The following is a 9,791-nucleotide window of genomic DNA, read 5'->3' on the forward strand; positions in this document are numbered from 1 at the left end:
TCAGCTAAGATAATGATTGACTGGAGGCCCTAAGGAAATTTCTACGATTCTCTTCTCTGATCCAAATAACAGTTAGGTATTGTTGTTGCTGTTAGGTGTTTTTGTTTGTTTTTAACAAGTTCTGTTTCTATAAATATTAATAGCATTACTCTGAGCCTGGGATTATAGGTATATACCACAACACTTGGCTCTGTCATTATTAAAGCATACTAATTGTAAATTTTTTTCCATAAATAACAATAACACTCACTGACCATATCCAGCACCCTCTGCCCTCCCCGTCTCCTCTCCACAGCACCCTTTGTAGTCCCTAGAGATGTTATACTTTCAGGTTACCTTAAATAGTTTTTCAGTATTTTTAAAAGTATTTTAAGTATTATTATTAATGTGCTTGTGTGTGTGTGTGTGTGTGTGTGTGTGTGTGTGTGTGTGTACATGCGCGCACATGTGCACCCGTGCAAACACACACACATTTATTTAGGAAACAAGTTTAGGGAGTTGGTTCCTTTTTGCATTGTGGGTTCTGGGTCATGAGGCTTGAGCAGCAAGTGCTTTTACCCACTGTGGCACCTTATAGGCCCAACTTTTATTTTTTTAAAGTTTTCACAAATGATAGTGTGTGATACTTGTCACTCTGTGACTAGTATACTGTGCTTTAACATTACGCCCTCCAGATCCATCTATCCATTTTGCTGCCAGTGAGAAACTCTTCTTCTTTATGGATGACTAATTCTCCATTATGTACATATACTGCTCATTTTTTTTGTCTACTCTTTTGCTGATGGGCATGGAAGTTGAGCCTGCATCCTAGATGTTGAGAATAGAATGGTACTGCAATATACTTAGATACACAGGTTTTGTACGCTGACTTCATTTCCTGTGTCCTTGTACCCAGACTGGGACAGCTGTTTCCTGTGGCATTCTCTTGAAGTCAGTGTTCTATCCTAGAACAGGACCAGTGGGCTAGTTAGAAGATTTAAACAGAAACACAAAATTCTACTTTCATACCAACAAGCTCTTGTGAGACTTGTAACTCCTTAGAGATTTACAGAAAGGTCTGTGAACTTTGTGCCTTTCAAGTTTAGCCTTGTTTTTAATTTGATGTACTGTGTAATCTAAATTGATTTGGTTTTATATGGTAAGCCTTGGGGCAGAGACCAGGTTTTAACATGTACTTAACAGCTTCTACTGTACTTTCAATTCTTGGAAAATAATAATTAATGGTTAGGCACTGGGTGTTTGGCACAAAACCCTGACTCTAAGTATAATTAACTTTAAGGGCTATTTTGGTATCTGTTGAAAGTGAGATGTGAAACACTTTTATGGCTTCATAGAAGGAGTCAGAAATTTATCCTGTGCTTGAAACATGTTAAGATATATAAGGTAAACGTGCAGTGGTGGTGCACGCCTTTAATCCCAGCACTTGGGAGGAAAAGGCAGGTGGATTTCTGAGTTTGAGGAGAGCCTGATCTACAGAGTGAGTTCCAGGACAGCCAGGGGGCTACACAGAGAAACCCTGTCTCAAAAAACAAAAACAAACAAACAAAAAAAAGACATATAATGTATAAATGGAATTGCCTGAAGAACATGAACTCTGTGTGGTTTTAATGGAAGAACGGTAGAAATTCTAGAATTAGCCTCACAAAAGTCAGATTGAAAATTTAGAATTTCTAAACACTTAAAGCACCCATGTTTGTAATTTTAAAAAACAAAATCTTGAAATACATTAGATCATAATATCAGTAAACCCAGTAAGTTCTGTAAATTGTTTGTTTAATAACCTTACATCATGACAATTTCAACAGCAGTTTTTTAAAAATGTTCAAGTGTTAAATAACTTCATATATGTGTGTCCAGGCATGTGTATACACATGCAAGTACACTAGCACTGAAGGCACACCTTGCTTTGCTACTGTCATGGGGTCATCTTCAGTTCTTTAGTTTGTCTCTTGGATAGTCTGTACCACATTCTTCAGAACTTTAGAATGCTGAGGGAAGTGTGGACTTTGGCTCTCAGTGGGAACACTTTGGGTAGGAAAGGTCGCAGCAGCAGAAGCAGCCCTGGCACCTCCAGAGAGAGCTGCACGCAGCCAGCGTCGTCTTCTGCCTTGTAGGCTGGTCTCAGCATTAAATTGAGGATGAACATTTGGCCCGCGTGTGATGCTGACTACGTAAGTGAGGAGTTGCGGGAGGTCTTGTGCAGCATTCCTAACTTCTTCATCTATCCTAGATTTAATTATTTACCCACACGGAGTTAAAATGCCTTTTGCTAATTTTTGAAAATTGCATCATGTGTCTAAACATGTGAGTACATGAATAAGATGCCCTTTGAGACTGGAAGATGTCTCTGTCTTTTTCTAATACACAGCCTCATGTAGGCCACTATGGACTCACTGTGAAGTAACAGCTGTGCTTGAACTCTGTTTGAGTCAGAGTCTCACTATGTAGTTCAGGATGTCCTAGGCCTAATTACATAGGCTGGCCTAGGACCCACAGAGTTCCTCCTGCCTCTATCTCTCAAATGCTAAAACTAAAGATGGGCATCATTGCACCCAGCCTTTTGAAAATAGAAGAGTAAGAAAATAAGGTCATCTGTAAACTATCCAAATACAAAATTACAGAATAAAAATTGACAAAAGAAGTATTTTAAAGAAATGTATCAGCTTCAGACTAGAGTAAACTGATGTGAATATTTAGGGTATAATCTAAAGTAAATAGAAGTTTATTACTATGGGTGCCTTTTCTAAAAGCATTATCTCAATGAAATGGTTCAGCAGTGTGTTTATGAAGCTATAAAATATATATTTGGTCTTCTCTTTTCTTCTGACATATAGTTTCTGAAAACTTTTGGAATCTCTAAGCTAGGAGTAGTATGTGTTTAATCTCTTGGGAAGCAAAAGCAGACAGATTTCTATGAGTTTGAAGCTAGCCTCTGGTCTCCCACAGTCTCATTATGTAGCTCTGGCTATCCTAGAACTCATTACGTAGACCAGGCTAGCTTCAAACTCTTATTAGAGATCTTCCTGCATCTGCCTCTCAAATACTGGAATTAAATGAGGTGGCGCACACCTTTAATCCCAGCAGTAGAGGCAGAAGCAGGTAGATCTCTGAGACTGAGGCCAGTGTGGTCTACAGAGCTAGTTTCAGGACAGTCAGAGCTACACAAAGAAACCCTGTCTCAAACAAACAAACACACAAAGAAGCAAACAAATAAAATGGGTAATTATGAATAAAGTGTTTCCTTGAGTTCTGTGAGCCACTCTAGAGGAGGGAGTCTGGAATCTCAATTTATAAACACAGTTGATCAGAAGTTGTGAACTGGCATCTGAACTAGGGAGTGTTCTTATAGGGCTGAGCCTTGCCCTGTGGAGCCCAACACTACTGTTTCCAGGTAAACTAGGCCAGAATTGTGTGGAATCAGAGGCTACTCTGTTTCCTGGAAAATCTACCACAAATCATTGGTTAGGGTGTATGCAGGGTGGCAGAATTGTTTTGTACTGTGAGAATATAGGCAGAAAACCTAAGTTTCCTTTTGCCTATATCCTTTACACCTTCCAGTCAGTATCCTGGGGTGGGGGTTGTCTTACACTTGGCAAGGCTGTATTTATCAGAGGAATACTACCTGTATTTCCCCTTCATTCTTCTGTCCTTTACATTCTAAGATACTGCCTGCCCTAGTATCTGTCCAGGCATGCTCTAATCTTAATGTCGTTCCTCTTTTAAAAAAAAAAAAACTTCTTTTTAGATTTATTTTGCTTTACATGTATGGGTATTTTGCATGCATAAGTGTACTTACTACATGCATGTCTGGTGCCTGTGAACTTCAGAAAAGGACATCAGATTTCCTAAAACTTGAGTTACAGATGTTTGTGAACCACAGTGTGGGTACTGGAAACTGAACCTGGGTCCTCTGCAGAGCAGCAATGCTTTTAGCCACTGAGCATCTCTCCAGCCCCATACATTGATTCTTTATATAGGTCACCTCACAGGAGGAAAATGCTGATGAAGCACGAGGCACAAGGCTGCCCTAAGATGACTGATGACTCTTGAGGCTCTAGTTTGTTCATCAACCTCTGTGAGTTTCATTAATCAAGTGGGCTGATGAATGGGGTTTTGGAGACAAGAAGGCTGTAGGAAGGAATGTGCCCTTTACTCTGCTAGAGGCAGACTGTATCTAGTTCCTCTCTATTTCTGGTTTGCAGCCCAGGGCCTAGCCCCAGTAATGATTGATTTATCTACACTAAATATCTTTACTATTAAAGCCCATTCTGTAATTGTAACCCCATTTTGTAATTAATAAAAAAAAAAAAAAAAAAACCCTCCCACATAATCCAAGGTTTTTTCAGCTTTTAAAAATGTACCCACATTAACCTATTGTTTTATATGATAATTCAGGGTAAACTAAGGGTATAGCCCAGTGATAGAGTACTGAGTTAGCATGTGCAAAAGCCTGGGTTCAATTCTAGAAACTGGAAAATATATTTGAAATCATATACACATATACATATATATACACACATATATAGATATATACATATACAAGCATATATATTTCTCTGGGTAATTTTAGTATATTATGTAAATGCAGATATATTTATTTATACATATATTTCTTACAAAAAATGGAGTTTTATAATAATGCAGTTTTGGGCCTTGCCTCCTTTTTTTTTTTTTTTTTTTTTGTGGTAGAGGAGGGGTTGAGACAGCATCTTTCTATAATGCCCTGGCCGGCTTAGTCTTGGCTTTGTAGCCCCAGGATGACCTGATGCTCAGCCTCCTAGGTTCTAGAATCACACACATGTGTTGCCATGCTTGGCCTGTAGCCAGCATTTTCAAAATATAACATAGGGGCTGGAAAGATAGTGCAGCTGTTCAGAGCACTGGCTTCTCTTGTTTCTCTAAAGAACCCTGACTAATCCAGATTTTGGAACCAGGAGTCATTCTCGAGCAACGGAAGTATAAGGATGGGTTTTTTAAAGTGTCCGGAACATACTTTCCAATTCGCCAGCACCTACAGTTACTGAAGTGTTTCCTAGAGACTTGGAGAGCACTAAAAATCCACATGTGAACTATTTCACAAACTTACTGACACAAATGCATTTGGTTATCCTGATTCACCTATTATTAAGCAAGAAATTTAGTTCTCTCTACATAAAACTTTCGAGAATTTTCAGGAAAAGAATGATGCTGGCTGGTTGTGCTAGCCTCTCTGGATAAATTAACAAAGGAAAATAATTAGATCTCTGATAAAATTAACCAACTTCTCGCATCTCAGGATGAATGACTAAAGAGAATAATGGACTTAGTAATAAAATTGAGAGGTTCCAGATGTTAACAACAGTCTAAAGGTGTCTAAGTGTTCTCTGGAAGAACAGCGGCTACAGAGCTCAAATGGCAGAAAGCCAAACCTGTATTGTAAGATTATAAGCAACTATAGCAAAAAAAAAAAAAAAAAAAAAAAAAAAAAAAATCAAGATCTAGCTTTAGAGGGCCATGGCAGTTAAACTACAAGAATTAGTAAAGAACAGGATCGTGTAACTTGGGATAAAGATGTATGGGAAGACCCTACTGACGAAGATGAGAACTTTAAGGAAGAGCGCTCTCCACACACAGGGGGGTCGGGGGGAGGGAAGAGGGAAGAGAGAGTGAACTCCTGGAGTATTACCTTTTTTACTTTTGCCTGAGGAAATCAATCCTCCTTTGTCTGCTAAACCAACAGTAGCTCTCTCTGAAGATGCCTGGCAAGGCAATACTGATGTCCCTAGAGCCCACCAGTGGTTGCCTCTAGATATATAACCAGACTGAAGGCAAAGCAGGTGCCTAGAAGGGATAGAAAGTATGGTCCAAGAGGAGGTACACTGTACCCCTTAATGTATTGTCTAATCCATTCAAGCAGAAGTCAGGGAAGTATGTATAGAACTGGGTTTTTAGAGGCGTGGAGCAATGGTGGAAGCAAGATAAAACTAGATCACTCTGAGTTTATTGATGTGTGCCCACTAAATGGAGATTCTAGGTTCACAATAGAAGCACCAACAGTTTTGTAAAAAGTTGTTAAAAGTTTGTTTGAATAGTTGGCTGAAGCATTTGTCAAAAGATGGCCTACTAAAAAGGAATTGGAAGTGTCTGATATCCCTTTGCTAAGTGTTGATAAAGGGATTTTATGGCTCAAGGAAATTGCAATGGTAGAAGAGGTACCATGTGTAAAACCTGATCCTCCACAATGGGACGCCCAGAAGACACGCCCTTCACTAACCCTATGAGATGAAAAATGGTGAGGGGGCACCAGCATGTTTGAAGAGCCTTGGTGTCTTTGCCCTTCTGCTTCTGCCAGACCTTAGGGTTGCTGCTGCTCCATTGCATGAATTAAGTGCAGTGGGTAGCAGGGGCCAGGAGGCAGCACTGAATCACCAAAGGTAAAATGACCGGACCTATTACAATGGACAGCACGGGCAGAGCGATTTTTATGCTGGCATGACTCACAGGCCTTTGGTACTGGCTAATTAGTCATGATGTTTCCAGGTTTGAAATAGAAGAATAAAATCTTTATTTTTAAAAGTGACTTTGGAAGTTCTTTTGATAAGTTCAACGCATATCATCGGGGGAAATGGGCTATAAAGCATTGATTGCTATGATTTTATTTCAAGTTTAAAGTGTATCTCTGTAACATGATTGGAATGATTTTTAAAGGTTCACCTTTAGACCTCATTTAAATGTCTGATTCTGCCTTTCCAGCAGTTTTGTCTTAGACGAGTTATTTCACCTTTCTGAGTTTTTCTCATTCCTACAGGAGCCCTTCAGTCCTTGGGTAACTTAGTCCTGTTCTACCCATACACTGAGGGAATATGTACCCACAGGGCAGTCCTGTAGGTATTTCAGAATTAATTTGTTTGTAACCCATTCTAGGGAGTCTGGCTAAATTTGAGCATGTAATTAAATTTATTTCCTAAGTCTATAATAATAAACCAAAGAGTCAGTATTTAAGCACATACTTTCTAAATCAGAATATATGTGGATGTCCATGTTTATTTTACACTTTATGCCTAGCTCCAAATTACAATGATTTGATATGGGATTCTTCTGCTTTAAAATGATATAATAGCCATAAACATTCAACAGAAACTGTACAAAGTTTTCTCAGGCTAGATATGTGCAGTGTGGTACCACCTCACAATCCTGGGCATCAGTAGGGAGCCAGTCACACAATCTCAAAGACATGCAGCCATTATTCTAGAATGTTCTGTGTTGCTAAACTGTGATGTTTGGAAGCTTAGTCCCATTAAATACACATGACAGAGCCCCATTCTAAACCCAGGAATGCTCTTATCATCTAGCTCATCATCTGTGAAAGAGAGTTTGGATCCTGGAGCCCTGAATATTTAAGTTTAAGCAGGATTTCCAGACTAAGGTCTGTATAGAGATGGTCCCCCAGGTACTTTGCCCTCAGGGCTACTATTTAATTATATTCTGAGGAAGAACAGTCAATAGAACCAAGGACAAAGAACACTTTCTCCTTCAGCCCTAGCAGGACTGTCTCCTCAACAAATTTTCTTTATCCTCCAGCCTTGTATTTAAGTCCTTACCTTCCTTCAGTGAGAGTCTTGTCAAATCCATTTAGTAAAGTAGCAACCCAAATCTGGGCCTGGTGGTACACACCAGAGGCCAACAGAGGTAGAGCTCCGAGGGCTTCAGGCCATACTGCTCCACTCACTCGCTGCCCTGTGAGTTACAGGACAGCCAGGGCTAATTGGAGAGAGACTCCCGCCTCTAACCCACCTACCCTGCCCCACAAAATAACTCCGTCTTTTCTTAGTAAGTCTTCACATTTTCTATCCCTTCCTTCTCAGAGGCTACCAATGCCTACCTGTCCTTACTGTGTTCAAAGTTAAGATGGATTACATCACCCACTGTAAGACAACTTTGTGGTAGTCCTTCAGAATAAAATTTACCTATTTTTTAAAACAAATGTCAGAAGTTTTTTTTTTTTGTTTGTTTGTTTTGTTTTTGTACCGAAAGGGATCCTTTGGCCCCAGATACATGTGTAGCAGAGGATGGCCTTGCCCGACAGCAACGAGAGGGAAGGCCCTTGGTCCCGGGGAGGTTTGATGCCCCAGAGTAAGTAGGGGAACCGGTGGGGTGGGAGAGTGGGTGGGTGGGTGGTGGAGCACTCTCACACAGGTAAAAGGGAGGGGTGAGGGCAGATGTGGAATGGGGCGTGGGGAACAGAGTAACCAGGAAGTGGGATATCATGGGATAGTGGGGTGGGTAGAGGGGGTAACCGGGAAGTGGGATATTGTTTGAGATGTAAATGAATGGAATCCTTAACAAATCCAATCCAGGTTACCACAGAAGAGCAGCTTAAGTAGGGGCTGGCTGGAAAGGACTTTACGTAGCTGAGCACGTGCTTCTTACTGCTTAGCACCTTCTATCCTTAGCTTCAGCCTTAGCAACAAAACCTTCAGTGTGTCCTTGACCTGTACAAGGTACCTCCCTCTCCGTCCCCGCCCACAATGCACAGCAGTGGAGAGTGTATAAGCCAATCCTTGTACTCCCCCTAGAGGTCAGGATGAACAGAGCCAACTGTACATGGTTTCTTGTTGCTATTTTGCAGTTTTAAGAAAAAACAAAAACCGGGGTTTTCATTTTCTGTCTCCAGGAAACTTAGCAGAGAATTTGAAATGTCCAGTCTTTGAGCAGCTGTTTTTTCAGTTCTTGCTTACATGGACAGTCAAGCCTGTTTTGAACTATCCTTTGATGTTATACCCAGGGAGATAGTGAACTCCAACAGACTATTCTGTCAAGTAAAAAGAAAAACAAAAACAAAACCAAAAAGGAAAAAAAACCAAGTGGTTCTCCAAGTGTGTTCGGTGTACCACCTGCAGAAAATATCCTGCTGTGTTTGTTTGAATTGATGATTTCTGCCTAAGAACCTTAAGAGTGATATAATTCTTATGCATATTAAGGTATGAAAACCACTTGAAGACATTATTCCAAACCATATCTCATTTAAACTATGCAAGGCAGTGCTGTAATCAAACCCAACAGACAGGATTTTATCCACAATAAGCCCAGTACACCTGCCAGACTTTCCCTCTGAACACAGATCTTTCTCCCTGACCATAAAGATCTAACACCTTTCTCTGTTCAACCTAGATCCAGGAATGTGGTTTTAATACCTGCCTCCCTTATCTGCCGTATTTTATTCTGTCTAGATATTACTCTCAAATGGGTTGATTGAGCTAATGTCAGTCTCTTTTTGATCCTGGGAAACCAATGAAAATAGTTCCTCTAAGGGAAAAGAAAAAGGTTTATGCAGAGCATGGTGGTGCACACCTTTGGTCCCAGCGCTCAGGAGGCAGAGGCGTTCAGACCTCAGAGTTCTTCAAGACCAGCCTGGTTTACAGAGCAAGTTCCAGGACAGCCAATACTACACGGAGAAACCCTGTTTCAGACAAAAACAAACAAATAAATTTATATTTTATTTTACATGTATGGGTGTTTTGACTGCATGTATATCTGTGTACCACATGTGATCAGTGACCACAGAGGCCAGAGAGAGTGTCAGGTCCCCTGGAACTGGAGTTGCAGATGGTGTTTAGCTGCCATATGTGTGCTGGGAATAGAAACCAGGTCACCTGGAAGAGCAGCCACGGCTCTTAACTGTTGAGCCATTTCTCCAACCCTAATGTCCCTTCTTTTAAAGTATGTAAAGTTGAACCAGCTGTACACAAATACCACCATATAAATATCTAAGTGTAATTTCCCTTTGGAATTATGTTTAAACTTGCCCGTTC

The sequence above is a fragment of the Arvicanthis niloticus genome, chromosome 11 (assembly GCF_011762505.2).
Source record: "Arvicanthis niloticus isolate mArvNil1 chromosome 11, mArvNil1.pat.X, whole genome shotgun sequence".
In the NCBI taxonomy this organism is placed as follows: domain Eukaryota; kingdom Metazoa; phylum Chordata; class Mammalia; order Rodentia; family Muridae; genus Arvicanthis; species Arvicanthis niloticus.